Source organism: Festucalex cinctus, chromosome 18 (genome assembly GCF_051991245.1).
Source record: "Festucalex cinctus isolate MCC-2025b chromosome 18, RoL_Fcin_1.0, whole genome shotgun sequence".
Lineage (NCBI taxonomy): Eukaryota > Metazoa > Chordata > Actinopteri > Syngnathiformes > Syngnathidae > Festucalex > Festucalex cinctus.
In genome coordinates this window covers 10761925-10782055 of record NC_135428.1, presented here as the reverse complement: position 1 = coordinate 10782055, position 20131 = coordinate 10761925, and the positions used below count along the sequence as shown (strand labels likewise).

Below are 20131 nucleotides of genomic sequence, written 5' to 3'. Positions count from 1 at the left end.
ATTACGCAAAAAGCTGCTTTTGAGTGAAATTACAGCAAGAAGGCAACAAGGTAGGGGGGGGTTACGTAAAATGTAGGAAGGCTTACTTGCGGTGCACTCTGCAGTTGTATCTGGGAGTATTACAGTTACTAAGCAACCGGCACAACAGTTCCACAAGTCCCGGGAAGCTGATATTGTAGACACTTTTCATTTTGCTCTCTTTCAGTCCTCCATTTTCACATGCCATGTGCAGATTGAATGTAATGGCCGCCTATTACAAGTTGTGCCATGCTCCTGATTGGACGCAATGCACTACAAGTTAGGATTTACAATTTGGCTATCGAGGAGTCCTCGGCTTACGTCAGACTTCAGTTCCTACGGCGGCGACGTTATGTGCCGTAGTCGACTACAAAGCTACATCAGTCATAAAGATGCTCAATATTTGTTTGGAAAACACCTTTCACCATAAATACTCAAGAATTGGATGAAAAACATATAAATATGGCTTAACTACAAGTGCATAGTTGTGCTACGTGATGACACTTTTTATGATGCTCGCTGTTATTGACCTTAAAACATCATAATGCGGGACAGTCGTAAACCGAGGACTCCAATAATGTATTTTGAATTACACCTGCAGGCAACAATAGGGAGTGGACCAAATCACCCAGTGCATTTCGATTTGAATGAAACTTGGTGCACTTTTTGATAGTGATAGCAAAACGCTAAATCTCAAATTTCAGGTTGATTGAAGCAGGGGCTTGGGAGCTATGGGCTGCCGAAATTGAGGGTGGAAAAAACATCTCTGAATGTTTTACATGATATAAAGGGTCAAAAGGTTACTAAAATATGGACCAATCTTATATATAATCACATATTTGGAACCCTTGTTGGATTCCCTTTCCAACAAGCACTGTTGAGTGAAGTGAACCCAGTAGTTCCCGAGATATAAAGGTTCAAAGGAAGGTTGCCACGCCCCTTTTTGCACCAAATGTCAACATTTGGCTGTATATAGCATCCAAACACCTGCTCCGATTGACATAAAATGTAAGATTTTGTGCTGTGTAAAACCAAAATCTGCCTGTTGAAAATTTTCTGATTTTTTGGAAGTGAAAATGTGGTTTGTCTCATTAGTGAAAACCCATTCACCGGCCCTTCATAAGGGTACCTAAAATGTAACGAGGTATTTAATGTCTACGGGCTAAAACTTAAAGTGGTCATGGAGTTTAGGGACCAAGACTTGCTATAAACAGTGAAAAATCTACAAGTAAGGCCTGAGTCACGAACAGTAGTTGTGAAACTTCTCTTTATTCACCTTTGTATAACTTTGTTATACTGCCCCCTACTGGCCAAGTTACAAGAAGGCGCTGCAATGCATTTTGATGCACTTCAGTTCTTTACATACTAATTTCCTCTATTCAGTAAATAGATTTTTTTTTTTTTGCGAAGCCTGAAACGAATTAATGGCATTTCCATTCATTTCAATGGGGAACGATGACTTGAGAGGCAAGTGTTTCGCTCTACAACAGTAGCCATCACGGAATGAATTAAAGTCGTACCTTATTGCATCACTGTATTGGTATGAACACAAATGCACCCTTGCAATCAAACACTTTGGTCAGTGTGGCTCAAGGCTAACATTATGAGCAAACAAAACGCGCGTGTGCTTGGAGAGCAGGTGGAGAGAGTGAGTGTCTGGTGTCACAACCGTGATGCTCAGACGTGTGAGCAGCTTGTTTTCAGTCTCCGTGCGTCAGCAGGGGAGCTGTCATAAATAAACTGCGTGATACTTCATACAGGCGCCACCTGCCGCGACTCACATCCACGTACACAAGGCGCTGCGGTGATCACAGCGCTCCCTGAGGGTAAAGGTCTCCTGGGAGGACCAGCGTTCATTTGACAGTCTTGTCACAACTGCCTTTTTATATCTGAGCACTATTTAGTTTTTTTTTTTTTTTTTTTGGCTCAATCTTGCTCTCCTCCTACGGATTTTCTTACAAGGAGGCAGGTTAGCCCTGCAGTCAAATCGCAGTGTGACAAAGGAAACACAATAACGTTGGTTATTACCTCACAACATATCATAGCAAGACCCAGATAATATGAAAATATGCCTCCCGGAGATGGGAAGCAGTTAGTGATGACATCAGAGCAATCTGATAGGATATTTGCACTATGGGGCAGCACCAAAATCTACTTTATCGTGGTTTGCTGGTTTGTTGTGATGTGAATCAGGCAAAAAGTTGGAAGATCGTCGACTGTTTGGTAGTGATCAGGATTTCTCTTTTCCTTGTCAAGTCACACGCATGCCAATCGAATCCAATTAAAGGGGCAGGTACATGAATTTGTTTGTACTTTCACTTGTTACAGTCCACTTGAATTAGGGCCAAATGGTCCAGTGACTGACCAGATGCAGTAGATAATGGAACCAAAGCGTGTCAGGCTATCAGCATAAAAGTCTCAAGAGTTATTGTTCATTTATTAACTCATTGGATCCCAAAATCGTATACAAACGTTCTATTTTAAATATTGCCTTGGTCCCAAAAATTTATTCACACGTTTTGTATGTTTTTTTTTTCTTTTTTAATGTTAGAGCATACAGAAGGATTTGATGCAGCCTCTGACCTGAAGAGGTCGCTTAAAGCAATGGTAGTTGTTACAAAAACGGCCAGCAGGTGGCAGCAAAGCATAAGACATCCACCAGGGCCATGTTGCAACAAACTCTTTTTGCCAGTGTTTTCACGAGGAATGTGAATATTGACAAAACCTAGCTATATTCTAATGCCAATTGCTGCAAAACAGGAACAGATACAAATATATTGGGTTTTTTTCCTTGATGAAAGAAGAGACTTTAATCTTTCTTTTGGTAGTGTCTATGGTTTTATAGCAATAGACCACAATATTCTGTGGGCAGTCAAAATCCAGTAACACAGCCGGGAGCGAAGGGGATTGCTTCAGTAAAAATGGCTGGGAGTGAAATAAACTACCTTTAAAAAAAAAGTCCAACGGGTCTTGCCAACCAATATTGGAGCTAGCATATACAAAACCCTAACCACAAAAATAAAAAAAAATAAAAAAATGTATATATATTCAGGAAAAAAAGTCCACGAATACACGTGTGCCAAACAGCGATTATGTAATCATGGACAAGCATGAAAGCACCTTTTCCACTTCACTGCATCTACTTGGCTCAATGTGACTTGCTATTCAAGTTTTAATTTTTATATTTTGGTTAACAGGTACTACAATGTACCAATGTTCTTAACGACACTACAAGTGTGGCGTGACTCACTGGTCGAGCTGACTGAAACATTTGATTAAAAACGTTAGCATTAGCTACACGACGGAAAACAAATACAGGTGACTAATCTGGTGACGCTTTCAACACACTTTTACAGTTCTCCGTGGTACTATTTTAAGGTGGATACTAGGGGTGTCACGATTCGCCAACTCCACGATTCGATTTAAATTTCGATTTTGGGGTCACGATTCGATTTTTTTTTCGATTTTTTTTCGATTTTTTTTTTTTTTTTTTTTTTTTTTTTTTCTCCGCTCCCCCACTTTATAACACAGAGGCATATGCTTCTGTAGGCTAAGGCTAGTCTATGATCATTGGTTCTATTCATTGTACAGTAAATCTTATTTCAAAAGATCGGCTACATATAGGTGATGCAATTTCCATATTATTTTTGTGTAAATTTATGTAATATATGATAATTGACATTAGGCAGGAATGATCAAATTCAAAGAATTTATTTACAATATAAAGTTAACCGTCTTGTTCTTACTGAAGTGTAAAATAAAAAATAAAAAAACAAAAACAAAAAGTCACAGTGGGTGCCTGCCATCTATTGACTGTTTTTGGTTACAACAGTGTGCTGTGCGTTCCTCTTAAAATAATGTGCAATGTGCAACAACAACAAAAAATATATTGTATCCAAAGTCATGGAACAAATACAGCCTGAACAAACTATATCCCAACATTTACAGTTGCTGGGCATACTGTAGCGTGGTTCAAGTACACTAATTAAATGTTTGAATCCAGCGTTTTCCAAGGCTGCAGGTCTGCTGCTATAAATAGACCTATGGATCTGGCGTTTCGCGCGAGCTGAAGTGTGTGGAAGTTTCACTGTAAATGAGGATGAAATAGTTGGTTGGACCGTTGTTTTCCCACTTCTAGTTGAATTTGATAAATCTAAATCTTTGTGATGCCTGCGTAAATGTCCCGTCATGTTTGTCGTGTTTCCCGTTGTTACGGCTGGCGGCTCGGGCCATTCAGTTTGAATGCGCCAGCGCGACACTCTGATTGGAGGACTGTGCCAGCGCGACACTCCGATTGGACGACTGTGCCAGCGCGACACTCCGATTGGACGACTGTGCCAGCGCGACACTCCGATTGGACGACTGTGCCAGCGCGACGCTATTGTGTATCCGTGTATTATACCCCTATTAGTTATTGTTTCTCCTCCGTTCTGTCAGTTCTGTCAAATGCGGTTATTATTTGTTCACCTTCCACTTTCACTCCCTTGTCAAACCCCTGCCTGAAATTTCAATTAAAACTACTCAGATGTTAAAGTCGACCCGTGTTTATCTACTCTATATTTTCTGTTATTGTGTTACTTCCCTTCCCCTTGACGAGCCGGGCGTAACACCGTGGCCGAGTACAGTACGCGCACATAGCATATCTTGCAACTGTGGTCTTTTTATCGACAACGTGAACGTTGTCGACATAACTCACCGGGAACGCAAAATGTTTCCAAACTGGTGACGAGAGAAGCGGGAGCGGCTTGAAGCACCATTGCTGTGTCTGTCCGCGCTTGCCATCATGACTGCAGGAGAAGTCAGCTAACAAGTGCCGTTAGCTAGTAGCTGAATGGCTGCGTCTCATTTGCTTTCCTGGGAGGTGGCGGTGGCGGTGGCGGCGGGCGCGGGGGGGGGCATCGAATCGTGTGTCCTCTCTTCTATTTCGATGCTCGAAATCGTGACGTAATTTCGATCGATTTCGATAAAAAATCGAAATCGTGACACCCTTAGTGGATACCAAGGAGAGTAGAGCTGAGTCAAAGCCTGGTAGGCTTACTATGCAGCACAAGGGAGGCACCAACCATACTAATGTCTGCATTCATACAACATCATCATCAATGTTTGTCCATCAGCATTGAGAAAAGGTCTCAGTCTGTGATGGTTCGCTACATTTTGTCGAATTTCTCTCAACCAGGTGAAATTAGTGAGGAGTGCATGGGTGGACATAGTGTCAGGATGGAGCGCTATCTTTAGTATGGGAGCATCTGCGTTTCCTACTTACTGCGCTGCCTCATACACAAGCAGTTTTGCAACCAGTATTCCACCACATTATTATCCCCAGAGAATTTGGCTGTACAACGTATTCATACGCACAACCGTTAAAAATAACGAGGCCAATATATGCAGCGTCACATTTCCAACGAGTCGTTCATAAACTTGTGATTACTTTATTTCTTGTTAGTCTTACAACAGCTCGGAATAAATACGGGGGGAATGCGTCTTATTTAGCCCAGTTTACGCTAACGGCTGCAATTCATCTCGGAGCAATAAAGACGATGGTAAACTGTGTTAATAGATGGAATCAAGCTTACTTAACACAGCTTATTGCCAACATACTGCCTGCTTTATTAAATCCGTCGACTGCATCATTGTTCCCTCACATTACGGGGGGTACACATCTGTTTGTTTTGTCACTTAATATATTTTCATTTACACTCCTTAAAATCATTAGCACGCACGTAGGTGAGGCGTGGTTTGCCCCGTAGAGGACAGACGTGTGTTGGCATCTGTAGCGATGACGCTGCAAAGCCTGCATGTGTGAATGACGACACGCAATCTGGCCTTTCCAGCTATAGATTCTCTACATGACAGAATATACACGCACCGGTCACCATATTCGCTCGACTTCGTTTGTCGAATGCTACAAATAGAAGCAAGTAATGGTGAGTGTTTTGTTTTTTCTCAATCTTCTGTCTTGTGTTGTATCCAGGCAAGCTTTTAATGCGGTGTGCCATGTGCCGAAGCACTTTTGAAGCTTTCATTGTCTCATTTGCGAGCCTTTCTCTGCATATTACGCAGAGCGGGCTCCGTGCGTGTCACCTGCAGCAATAAAAGCGTATTTTAAGGAGGACTGCTGATAACATCTCTTGCAGCTTTCTTTTCTTGGAAGTTGTCGACTTTTCTTTTTACGTCTCATCATTTGGCCTTTTCTCCTTTCCGAAGAAGCTCTCCTGAGACGTTTACTCATTTTTTTGCTAGCTTGTGGGCTTCCTTTTTTGCTATGGCACATGACCGAGATGAGAGGGTTGACAGTTGTACAAAGGCACAGGAGCATGCACATGATTTTCAAAATAAAACTTATTGCAAACTATGGTGATTAATTAAGGTTTTATTCAGTCTTGTGTGTAAAAACTGTGAATTTTGATAAATAGATAAAATCCACAGGATATATTTTATGCGCTCGATTATGTTTCCCAGAGAATTACTTTGTAAAAGAACAAGTCAATTTCCTTGAAATTTCTCCTGTCAAGCAGACATGCAAATTGCTTTACAATGGATTCTCCTTGAGGGAAATTTGCAGGTATATAACATTAGTCTTTGTAATGTGCCATATATTTCTTTGGTCTGGGTGGTTGGAAAATTAATTCAGCATAATTCCCCTATGCAGAGAATGCATGAAAATGTCAGGAAGGGGGGAGATCTTTTAAATCATCTCTGCAGTCAATTTATAGTACATTTCCTGGGGTCCTTTTGATGTTTGTATGCTTAATGTTAAAGAAGTCGTTTTGCAAAGGTTTTGCAAATGATTTTTCCTTCAAAATGTTGATTTTCGTGTAATTGCTGCGACATTTCATGAGCAAAGCATTTGGTGTTAGTGTAGTCGATCCTCTCGACTTACTGCAGAGTTCCATCATTAAGACACTTAGGTATATATTCACTAAGAATGTGTTGTGTCCGGTAATAGCGCAAAATATTGCACCACAACAGTCTGCGCCCAGTTACCCACCTATTCACTAAGGATGTTGCTCTAATCATATACCGGCGCAAACATGCCCACAAAACTGACAGCTTGGAGCAAATTTGCACCTGATTTACCACACATGGCAATGGATTTGCACCAAGAACATGACTGTTATAATAACAGTTGTGAGAAAGATGACATTATCAGAAAGTGAGGTTGGACCGAGAGTAAGCATTTATAGCGCCATTAAGCTGTACAGAGCAGAGAGGATGACAACGACGTCTTTCATTCATAAAGTACAAATTATTGGTGCGATCGTTTCGAAAAATATATTTTCAGAGGTTTGCGTGGGCATACAGTATGCATCTGGCACGTAAAAATGATCGTAAAATGCTTCCCCGCCATTTCCGATCAGCCCGGGTTACGTTATGTGTCCTAAACCAACACAGAAAAATTTCCCCCTCTCTCTCTCTCTTTCTTCTCTCTGCGTGATCAGCCGTGCATGTTGTGCCGCTAATGGCATGCACTGCTGTCACGATCCCGGGATCGAGGTTGGAACAGGTTAATACATGCTTTCCAAAAACGTTATTTGCGTCATGCAAACTCCATGTTGCTATTTGCGCTGGTGTTAGTGAATTAGACGCTGTATATCAATGAGTCTCATTTGCATTGAGATGGGCATATTTTTGCGTCAAATGTATGCAAATAACACCGGCGCACCGTGGCACAATCTGGTTGGCAGCGCACTTAGTGAGGGATTTCCCCATCTGTGCGTGTTTCGTGAATTAGGCGCTCCCGGATTGCTCCATTTTTACCGGTTAGCGCTGTGCAAAGACGACGCAAACCTTTAGTGAATAGGCCCCTTGGTGCTAAGTTAACGTTAGAAACACGTCACTCAGTATGATACAGTGCAGTTCTAGACCACAATAATAAACATTGTTAAATTGATATCCGTCTGACTTTCTCCTTTGTAAGGGCAGACTTACAGACCTGCAAACTTCGTATCAGCTTTGACATTGACTTTCTGTATAATGTACAAGATAACACTGGAGAGAAGCTTCTCCAATAGCTACATAGTCAAGGCACAAAGGATAGAGCAAGACGAAACAATAAATCTTGAGCACTAACGTCGTGCCGTTAAGGACAGCCCAAACAATGAGGATAAACCTAGAAATCTTTAAGACAGTTTTCATTTAATTAAAATATAAAAAAAAAATAAAAAATACAGTGCAACAGCAAAAATCAACAGATCCACACACACACGTATACACACGCAGACAGCTCATAAAAATGCTGCCTTACGGCCTGACTCCAGATTCCCCCTCAGCTTGAGAAGCACATTTCCATTTCTACAAAAACCCTGAGGGATATCGAAATCATGAATCACCCTAACAAGAGTAGTCTAATAGGAATTGCAGCAGGATGCCGTACGCACCAAAAACACGCACACACATGAGCACACACACTGTCAAACAGGTGCTGGTGGAGGATGATGTACAGTGCAGGTAGAGCCCATAACTCAGCAAATGCTTTCTGTTTCCACTGCTTCTTCAAATGAATAGTTTAAAAGGTGAACTTCTATTGTGATGGATGCCTCCGGGCTTAACAAAAGCATTCCTGGAAACAAAGCTTTGAAGCAAAAGGCGGATGGTCACCAACCTATAATCTGCCGCCATTCATCAGAGGGCGAGGGGACAGGAAAACTTAACAGATAATACAATCTTCCTTTTTTTTTAACCCTGTGTAGAGGTCAACTTCCTCTAGGATAAGATGTGAGGTATCATTCAAAGGCCAGGCCAATGAATGATCTCATTCCTTCTGGCGAGGCTCCTACCATAAACCAAATATTAAATTATATTCCATTTCACTGACAGAAAATCACTTCATCTTTGCAACATTTATGGTTCAGTTGGTCAGACCGGCATATCACCACAATGCTATTCAATAGAGCGCAAATCTAATTTTTGTTTTTTCTTTGTTCCTCTCTGGTAAAGGGAGGCTTAAGTCAATTGAATTTTTACTCCTGGAGTGTGACGTACCAAACTCTTAATCTACACCTATATGGCAAATTCCATAAAAACGTAATGTAACTGGTCCATGTACTAGCCCAAAACAAGTCAATATCAAGATCCTCTTGTGGTTGTTTTACGATCAGGAACTAGAAATTAGAAGAATAGAAAACTGTGATTGATTTCATAGAATTTTAAGGAAAATGCTACATTGGGCTTTATAGGACTTTCTTTAAAATTACATGTCATTGTTTTAGGGAAATTTTACATATCGTCGCTGTTCTGTTTTTGTCATTTTTTTATGTTTATGGGATGAAACTAAATGCAGACATCGCAAAAATGTTAAAAATACATAAATGGACGTGTTTTTCACAGGACAGCAACAATATCAAAAGTACTAGTGGTATCAGTACTTTTTATATTGATATCGGTGACTATTCCAGAGTTGAGGTATCTGTCTGTGTGAAAAAAACATCCCTAGGGTTAATCTGTAAGAAATTATGCAATCAAGCTACTGTGGTATCCTCACATGTGGGAACGGAGAGCCACAATGCCCGCAAAAAACAGAAATATAAAAATAGAACACTTGCAAAAAGCTGCTGGCGGCCACAACTCAAAAAGTAATCGAAGGAGAAATCATGAAGAAATCACAAATTACGGAGCCACGTTGCTTAAAGTCACACATCAACATGAATACTACAGTACGAACAGCAATTACATTTGATCAAATCAACATATTCATTTACATTTTCTTTTAGAATGTTTTATGATTTTTTTGATACAAGTTAAAACCATTTAAAAAAAATTGTGAAATTTCTATTTGGGCAGCAATTGATTAATGGCATTTCAAATCATTTCGATAAAGAAAATAAAATTATTTGATTTACAAGTAAATTGTGTGACAAGCTGTAAGTCAAAGCGCCACTGTACTTATACACAAAAAAATACAATAAAATTACGTAATCATTTCAGGCTTACAATGAAAAACTCTCCTCACGGGACTGACAGTGTTTATAAACCGCAGAAACCGTTCATCGCCCGTGACATAAAACACGTAACCCGCCCGGAAGGCCCCGCCTCCTCTTGATCGTGCCTTTTGATCAAAAATGTGTCATAGCATTTTGCCGGCTTGAATTATTCAAAGGTCAGCGAACAAAGGCGGGCAGGTGCCATGCTGCATTACAAAGGCGAGAATGGCGCTAAATTGGCAATGTGTTCAGTGTGTCTCAATGGGGGAGCTGACAGGTGACCTCTGCCTCTAGGGAGCGTTTGGCATCACACGGAGCAAGCACACTGTGATTGTTAGTGCTTCGAGTCAAGGCCAGCGCCTCTTAGCGCACATATTCAAACCATCACCTTTATACGCCATTCTAGTTATGGCATCAAGTGCCTTTGCTGCATGTTGACAGGGGCATAAAACACTTTGCCCAAAGGTTTTTCTATTTTGTTACCCAACTTAACAATCAAAACAGGAACAAGAGGCAAGCCTCGTTGCTGTTTTTATTTCAATTTATGTTTATTGTGGGAATGCTGAAGCATTCCCACGTTATTGTGATTTTTATTCTCCACCCGTTTTTGCCGCCTAACAACTCCCACATAATACTTCCAATTTACACTGTTCAAATTTCAAAAATTCACGTCTCCCAGGGTATATATCATCTGATTCCACATTACTTACAGTATTCGCACTTGTGTAACATTTAATATCAACTTTTTCCCCATTCATTTTCAATGGGAAAGACAATGAACTTCTTAATATTACTTTCCACACCCACTTCCATACATATAACTTACCATCATTACCAGGTGTCTGATACTGCTCAATGGCACAGTTGGTAAAGTACATTATCCAGTAACCAGGAGGTCATAATTTATCTCTCAATTTAATTCATAAGCATTCCACATGCATTCAAAATCTTAGCATTCAGCTTTCAGCATTCCCATGCAATTTCTCCAGAAATTTAACTTAGTCTAGTTTTTTATATTGATTTTTTTAAATGATATTTTTAGGTCTGTTTTTAATTTCACTTGCATTTATTTATTTATTATTTTATTTATATCTTTTGGAATTTTTTGCCCTCCGTACCAGGGGACTTCCAGCAAAGCACCATTTCAATCTGTACACATTCATACCTCATTTATGCATGTTCATGCATGCATGCTCATTAACACACATTCCAGTGCACGGCACCCCCTCACCCCCAATCAGTCGAAGCCCTTTCAAAGTCCTGCTATCCTCCTGATCTGATGTCCAAATATAAACATAAAATAACTAACTGTAGTCACTGGTCTACGAAACACACAGACCAAAAATGTGAATGCGATACGGTCTTCCTAATGAAGCTACAAACACAGATTTCCTTTGGGAGTTCAAGCAAACAAGCAGCTCAACCAGGGCTCAAGCAAGGATCGTTTGCTTTGACAACCAGCAGCTCCTTTGGCTGCTGTTCTTTTGCTCTCTCCCCCTAAATCACATTTGTGTTATTCACAGTAATCCAGCCGGTAAACAAAGTGTTTTCCCGCAAGATAAAACACTGTCGTGTGAAGGTGGCAATCTAAAAGAAACCCAGTCTACATCTATGTCCATAGGAAAAGTAAAAAGTAAAAAACTTTATTCAGATTTATACACTCAAAACTCACATCTCTATCAGTAATCATCTTTCCCTATTCAACCAGCAACCAGTAGAAATACTGCTGATTAAACAAAATGAATCTGATGAGTCCATGCAAATATGTACGGATCAACAAAAGAAAGATTGTGTTCAATTACTCAACACAGATGTGAACTTGTCTGCATCATGGGCAGAAATGGAACTAATTCTTCTGGAGTCTTCTAATTGCATGGAATAAATAAGTCGATGACTTGCTTTCCTTGCCCGTCAAATTAAAGCTGACCCCCGACATGCTCCAATTGTGTTATCCGAAGGCACCCAGGGGACGTGTGTAAATGCAGCGGGGGCGGGATGTGGAGGGCACAGCTGTGTCGAGCTGATGTGGCCTCTAGAGGACAATACACAAGGTTTATTATTGTTCCAAAAAAAAAAAAAATCTACTACTGTATAAAATTTTTATTAGTACTACACCCACTACCATATTTTCCATGTCTATGTGAGTTGATTGAAAGTTTCAAATACTCTCCCTTTGTCTTTCTGGCCCAATGTGCTAATTGGATACAGATAATTGAACATTACTATCTTGGGAGGTGGCTGCTTCCATCTGTTCAACGTCCGCCCCCAACATCATAGTGCTCCACACAACGCACCCAAGCATCCCCCTGCACCATTTGGATCACAGGCAAATGATGGTTTGCTACACAGACGGAGGAGAATTTAGAAGGCAACTGCAGGCACTATATTACGTTAATAACCAGAAACAAAAGCCTGAGTGTAATTCACGTAATAGAGAAGACATGCAAGCCTTAAAATTATGGATGGGTTAGAACCAATGCGAGGAATTGGTATTAGGCTGATAACTGGCCTTACTTTAAGGTATCAAATGTAAATCAAATGCCCACCCATCATCAGAATATTCGCTACATAATTGGTGTTCCCATTCTTTGACAGTTGGCAATGAACTAAACAAAAGTATCAGCATTAACATCTCAAAGATCACTAAGGTATTGGGCAGAACACAACACCTGCTTCAATACTTGGATGGATCACTGAAGAATGAATGCCTTATAGTGATTTTTCTATGTCAGACACAAAGACATCTTAAATCTTTAGGTTTGGATTCCTATGGAACTTTGCAAGCGCGCACTAATGTCAAGGAGTGGCAATGTCACATCCATCAGCGCCGACTTTGCTGTCAGAGCCAGACAAAGGTGTTGACACCCCAACACCACACGGTGAGTGAGGGGGCCATTCAAGTGTCAGTTACTTGACACATAGCCACGCTCTCATAGCTGACTGCTAACCGCCGTCTGTCAGCCTGGAAACTCATAGAAAAGGCTGCCGACGGTGGCCTGTTGGGGTTTAACCAATGAAATATGTTTTCATCCTCTGAGGGAAGTACTCAATTGGTACAATCACACCTGTCAACTCTTGTGACGGCTATCGCGTAGTAACTAAAGTTAAAAACTCACTTGATGGCTGTAGAATTTTGTGAATTCTCTCAGAAGATCTTTGAAGATGTTGATATCACGATAGAAATTGCCGCCATGTTAAAACCTGGTGGCGTAACGGTGAATGTCTGCCTCCACGGTATTCCTCGAGAGACTCCACAGGCTTCTATCCTGGGCCCTTCCTGTTTTTTCCTTAACATGAAACTGATAGACTGTGACATACCCCTCCCACAAATTCATCGTGCTGCCTCTCCATCTCTCCAACTACACTTAACTCTTCAATTTTTTGACAGTCCAAGTCGAAGTTCCGGCTTGTCGAGTTGACTTGTGGCTGACATCTGCTGTATGGACTTCACCTCAAGCTGAATTTTAACAAGTTTGAGCGCACACAATCCGGGCAAATACCACCCGAACCAGCACAAATCATATTGGCTAACAGACTATAATGTTACGTATTGTACACCTCACAACAGTGGGGCTGCTCTGCACATTTTTTGTCCTCGTAAAATGAAATCTATTTACAGATTTATTTTTCTGGACCTTTCTTGAATGTTTGTAGCGCTCCAGTTATTTCCTCTGACCAAACATCCATTCATCCTTTTTCTATACTAATAGCCCTCATTGGAGACGCAGGTAAGCCGAGCCTATCACGGCTACTTTTGAACTCCACAGAGCGATGTTCCAACAAAGATTCAAACCTGAATATCCTGACTGTGAGGTAGATGTGGTATTTGCTATCCTACTGTGCTGCTGCTACCAAGTATGAATGAGCAAATGCCCCCCAAAAATGTAAATAACTTCTAGTAACACTTCAGTTAAAATGATCAGTGTCACACAATTAGCAAACAACTGATTATTATGCCCATTCATACTGCACGTGTACGCAAGCATTTCTGTTCTCTGTACAAGCTTTGCTGCATATGAAGAATATCTAAATGACAGAAAGGGGACAGTGGTTCTCAACTTTGCAAATTCTGCAGTTCGGACCACTCAACTCTATAATTTATAGAGCACTTTAAAACAACCACTGATGTTTTCTTAAGATGGAACCCAAGGGCAGCAGATACAATAAAAACAGAAGAGGCCCCAGAATTGAACCCTGTGGAACACCATACGTTCAGTTACTGGTCCGGCCACTTTCTTTTTTTTTTGCTTGATATAGATGGCCAAGTGGGGCGTATCTTTACGAATCATTTGAGTCGGATGTGTGCCTTGACCTCCACCGAACCCTTGAGACTGACTCATCGAAAACCCTACGGTTCAAACAAGCTCAGGTTAAGAACCACTGGCTTAGGGCCTTTTCATTTCTGTAAATATTTTGGCTTCACATCAACAACAACAAGAGACTTTTAACAGCAGACTTTTGTAGAGTAGTTGTCCCGGGCGAAATGGATGACTGGAGGCCACGATCAAATATCTTGCGTGTTTTAATGCTATGTAGTAACTTCCTACATCAGCGCACATCCACTTAGAGCCATCAGCACGCTTGCACAGAGGCTGCCCGTTAGTTTCAGCTGGCTGCTCCCACTTCCCTTAAGAGAAGCGCTCATATTTAGCACAAACACACACAATACACGGGCAGCCGTCTATGCACACAAGAATATTTGGAGTCGTCTCGCTCTTGGCCTCAAATTAGGGAAGTTTTCCAGGAGCGTAGATGAAACAACTCAACTAATTTGTTACACAAAGAAGAAAGTCTATCAACAATACGTTCACTGCTGAACAGTTTTGTATGTGCGAGCGTGTTGGAAATGCAGAGGAAAATCCTGCCTCTGACTTCTATTGATTGGAGTGGCCCGGCACAGAGTGTGCGTGAACGTGGCTGTGTGAAGACGTGGCTGTTTGTATTGCCCTGTACGCCTGTGCCCTCTGCATCGATCCCCCACTTTGTTCCAATTATCTCCAATGGTATGGAGCCTAATATTGCTATTTGCACAAGCATGAGGCGACACAGGCCACTGTATCGACGCGGCGTCATGGGAGACGCAACAAATCATCTAACTTTGGTCGGTTTTGTTAATGACGCTTATTTTTAAGCACTACATAACTGCTGGCTCTGGCTCGAACAAATACAATAGCCTCTTCAGCATAATACTTAAGGATGACTCATTTCATCTCTCCTTTGGTGGTAAATAACTGTTTGCAACCGCCATACAGGACTGTACTATAAATAGAGGCACACTATGTGCATGGGGAAATGTTATGCATTTGTGTCAATTTGTCGGTACGCATTTTGCGCATGTGCCTGAAAAATCTCTCGGGCGGTTTGAGCCGCATTGTTTGATTCGACTGATTCCACAGGAGGAGTCACCAGAGGCTTGTTTCCAAGGTTCAGCCAATTGAATTAGGGATTTGCTGTTCCCTCCTCAGTCCAACCCTCTTGACCATTTACTGTTTCCACCTGTCCCAGAGGATCCTTCCTCTCCATTCGGCCGTGGACTGTAATTGTATTTAGGATGTCTGTGCACTGCCCAATGGGATACACCCAAACGGAAGATATACTGTAGAACGAGCGCTAGGATGATCACTGAACCTGGTTGAGTGGGAAAATGAAAGGGAAACAATGAGATAAAAAGATATAACAGGACCGTTTTGAAATATGTTACACTATACATGTTTGTATATCAATTTTAAAAATGTGCAAAGACATAACTACTGTATATTGTACTCATTTCAAGAGATACTGTATAAAACGTTAAAACGTTTTTATCAAATGTGTAGGACTAAGAAAGATGCAATGAAGTAGAGTTCTTGTAGCATTTAGCATGTAGCATTTTTCTAGGACGATAGATAGGTATAAATGGTATTTGATTGACAGACAGACTATACGGCTTAATTTTTCCTTACTTAGCCTCACCTCGAACTTTAGAAACCTTCAGATGCATGTCGTGTATATGCATTTTCACTTTACAGGAACTTTAACGTTAAAAAACAGGGCCCGGTTGTTCCATTCTCGGTTATTTTAACCACTGTTTAACTAACCGCCGGTTAAATTCTTAACCCGCCGTTAACTAACCGGCCGCTAAATATGCGTTGTTCAAAAATGGTTCGTCACGCCGTTTGTTAACGGCACCGTCAAAGTTAACCTTGTCGTTTATGTCACTGGTTAGCACCGATATATCCCACGATTCCTCTTTTTGTTTACTTCCGGGTCGGCGAAAGCAATGGATACTAGCCAAATGACACTCGCCGAAAAAAAAAAAAAAAGAAGCCGGAAGTTTTTCTGCTGACAAAGAAAACGTTAAACAATCATTGGTTGAAGTATAACTTGTTTAAAATTATACAATAAAGTAAATAATAATAATAATAATAATAATCATTGGTTGAAGTAATTTAGGAGTTTTTGTGACATTATTTTTAATTCATCATAATTTATTTTTGTTTTCTCCCTGTCCATTTTTAGAACCTGTCTTAAAAAACACATTTTTATTCTTTCTCTTTTAACTCAGCATGAGACTTGGAATTGTATTACTGCTAAGAGGTAACGAGTGCTTAATTCTTCATCAGAATAATCGCCAAGTGTCAAAGTCAAGCCCTCGATACTCTCTTTTTCTTGCACTCAGTAGGCATCATGAAGGCAGCAATAGCCACAAACACAGAGTTAACCACACTGTTAAAAAGTTAGCGGCGGTCCTTAGGTGTGTTAACTTTAACAGAAAGTTAACAGCCGGTTAAAGGTAACAGAGTTTTGAACAACAAGATAACAGTGCCGGTCGGTCGGTTCAATCTACTTAACCAATGGTTAAAGCTATAACCGAGTTTTGAACAACTGGTCCTGACTGTCCAACGTGTCCAAACTGAAGACAAGGTCATTGTTGTGGTTGGAATATGCTAGGTCTGTTGGAGAGAGACAGTCTGCTGTAACTACCGCAGTGCTCACGCAATAAAGCAGGAATCTAATAGGCTATTACATCCAAAGGCATTAGGGCGGCTGCACAATGATTTCTCTTCACCCTCCATCTATTTAGAAGCAGACGTGCAATCATATCTCATTGCAAGGCTCGAGTATCGCCATGAGTACGCCATTAGGACGTGTACATTTTTAGATACGTGTGCTACAGTGAAGTCTTCGCTGTGACTCAGTTAGCATAGCAGCTCCACATTTCCTGTCTTCAGTGTTAAACGGCACGAGTGCCGCAATGTTTTAAGCATCAAGCAATATTTTTAAAATTGATTTTTTCTTGACTGATTTAAACTCTGACGGAAATCTGAGAGGACTCTTTCAACCTTGCTGGATATGCACGCTCTATCAAGCGCTGTTCTAGTAGATCCAATTCATTTGAGCTGGTAACGAGTCATAGGTCAACTTGTTGAAAGTTGCAAATGATGTCCCCCAACTGCTAATTAGTGATCACTTCACTGGGATTACACGCTGTCTGAATATTGAACACTTTCTTGGGTAGTCATGAAAATACTTGGAAAGAAGCATTCGTTTTAACCACATAATTATGATGTAGTAGGCTATATTGCAAGACTTTTTTTTACTTTTTAGAAAGTTTAATCATCATAATTATATTTATAATATGTTGGTGGGGTAGGGGACTTGGGTGTGAGGTAATTTCTAGTTCCTGTTCGTTAAAATAGTCGCCTGATATCTTGTATCTCTACTCGCCTATCCCTCGTAAATATTCTGATTATCTTTTATATGTTGAACCAAAATAAAACAAATTATTTTACTTTGGCAAATAATGATCAACATTTTTGCCTACAGTATTTTCTAGATTTCAACTTATTTGGAAAATTAGATTCAATGATTAATTACTGAAATAATTATTAGTTGTTGCCCTACTGTACAATAAAACGCTTGATGATAATCACAGGAATTTACTTCCAGCTGAAGCGTCATTTGAAACGTGTCACCGTGCATTATATCACCTCAACATTTGACAATAACCTGCTGCCGGTGTATAATTCCCATTTGACTGACATATCTGCCATACAATGCGGACGAGTGTATTTTGATTAGAGAACATTATTCAGCGTCGACACGCTGTCACCTTGCAGTTACAGCCGGAGAAGAGATGCAGTTTGACAGCCTAATAGCCAGAGCTTGTAATCATTACTTATTCAAAACCTGATAAAAAAAAAAAAAAAAAAAATGCAAGTAGCTAGGAAAACAATAGTGCATTGTACCGCGGTGACACATTTTGTCACACCGTATCATTTGTGAATCTTCACGGCATTAATATGGCTGCCATTGTTACATCTGTACAACCTAATAAGAGGGGCAAAATCTACACTTAACAGTATGAGACGAGTAGCACAAGAAAAATGCACCAAACATCACATCGTTTCTGCAACAATAGTGGTTAGATGGAATAGGACTAATGTATAATGTATACATCTACGATTGATGTATCGATCCTAAAGTGTTGTCGGGAGGAAATGTGGCATAGCGGTCTGTGCGGATGGAGCTCAACAGCATCTCTCCGGCCACTAGCAACCTCCATTTTGCCTCAATTGCTTCCAAGACACAATCAACAACGATCACTATCACACAATCAATTATTGTGCCCATCCTGAGATCTGAGTAGATTTTGCAGGTCGACTATTTTCAAACCAGAGTGTGCATACAAGTGACGCCTGGTCTGAGTCCAATGGGACTCTCTTTGGGGGCGTCCAACTGTTTTGTCTGACATGTGTTAAATAGCTTTTGGCCTGCTGCTGTTGTCTGTCCGGATCAAATGGGCGAAGTTATCCGCCGTTATGTCACATTTGGAGCGCCTCCTCTTCATCAAGGCTTCTGCACGTAGCAGCAAGTCTAATTGAATGCTTTTAATGCTGCTTGTTATGCAACTCGAAGCAAACTTAGTTTATTAAGTCACTCACTTCCCGCCATTTTCACTGAAGCAACAACCCTTCGCTCCCGGCTGTTTTCCTGGATTTTGACTGATTTTGCAAGGCCCACAAAATATTCTAAAAGCATGGAAACTACCAAAAAAAAGATTCGGGTCTCTTCATCAGGAACAAAAAAGTATATTTCTATCCGTTTCCATTTTGCAGCAATTAGCATTAGAATGTTTCATCATTATTCACAAATCTGCTTAGAACTGTGGGGAAATTGGCTTGCTTTAACATGGCCCTGGTTGATCTCTTATACTCTGCTGCCACCTGCTGGCCGTTTTTATAATAACTACCATTGCTTCAACCGTTCTCTGCAGTAGAGAAACTGCATCAAAGCTGCACCAAAGTCTGCTCTAGCATTAAAAAAAAAAAAATAATCTATTAATATATCCTTGGGACACTTAAAACCTTTAAAATAGAATGTATTTATACGTTTTTGGGAGCAAATGAGTTAAGTTTATTAAATTAAGTTTTGTCCACATTCTACTGTATATTCATGCGCACGCACACATATCAAATACATATATGCATATACTGTTTAGATATTAGGGATGCCAGTTGATTACAATTTTAAAATTGTAATTCATCTCATGATTTCCATCGTTAACTTGAGATTGCAAATTACTTGCACGTTACATCTTTTCTAAAAGTACTTTTTTTGTGTTTTGCCCTAGTTTTTCATACTCTTGTTAATTAGCATATGAGTGGACAAATGTGGCTACCAATTTTAGCGTAAGTAATAAATAGTTATTTGAAGATTACTGTTGACAGTTATAAGTGTAAAAAAACTGAGTCATACATTTGTGTTGAGGTAATTTTTTGTCACTAGGTAGGATTAGTGTTTCATGTTGGACATTGGTGACAGGAACAGTATGTTTTTCTTTTCAACTTCAGGGAAATTGGTATTTGGAACAGGAAACAACTCATGTACTACAGGCCATTTTTTTTCTAGTCACCAGTCCACAAAAAATATATATATGTTTATCACATTTATTATTGCTAAATTGTTTTAGAATGACTCCTTTGCACTTTGTATGTAAAATAAAGCACAAACATTTTCACATCAATTGTATTTACATTTTTAATGTCGTTTAAGGCCTTAATTATAGCAAAATCCATTTAATGACTTTTGTTTTTTAATGACCTGCAAAACCCTTAAAGGAAAGTTGAATATAAAAAAGCAGCAATGTAAATGTAAAATATGACAAAAGCGTCCTTCAACTGCGACTGTTGTCATCATTCTTCGTATCTCTA

The 20131-nt window shown here is 40.2% G+C and overlaps 1 protein-coding gene across 4 annotated transcripts in view; it reads right to left on the bottom strand.

Annotated features, from left to right (window-relative positions):
• cadm2a (cell adhesion molecule 2a) overlaps positions 1-20131 on the bottom strand; it is a 181191-nt gene that overhangs the window by 55018 nt on the left and 106042 nt on the right. The window lies entirely within an intron of this gene.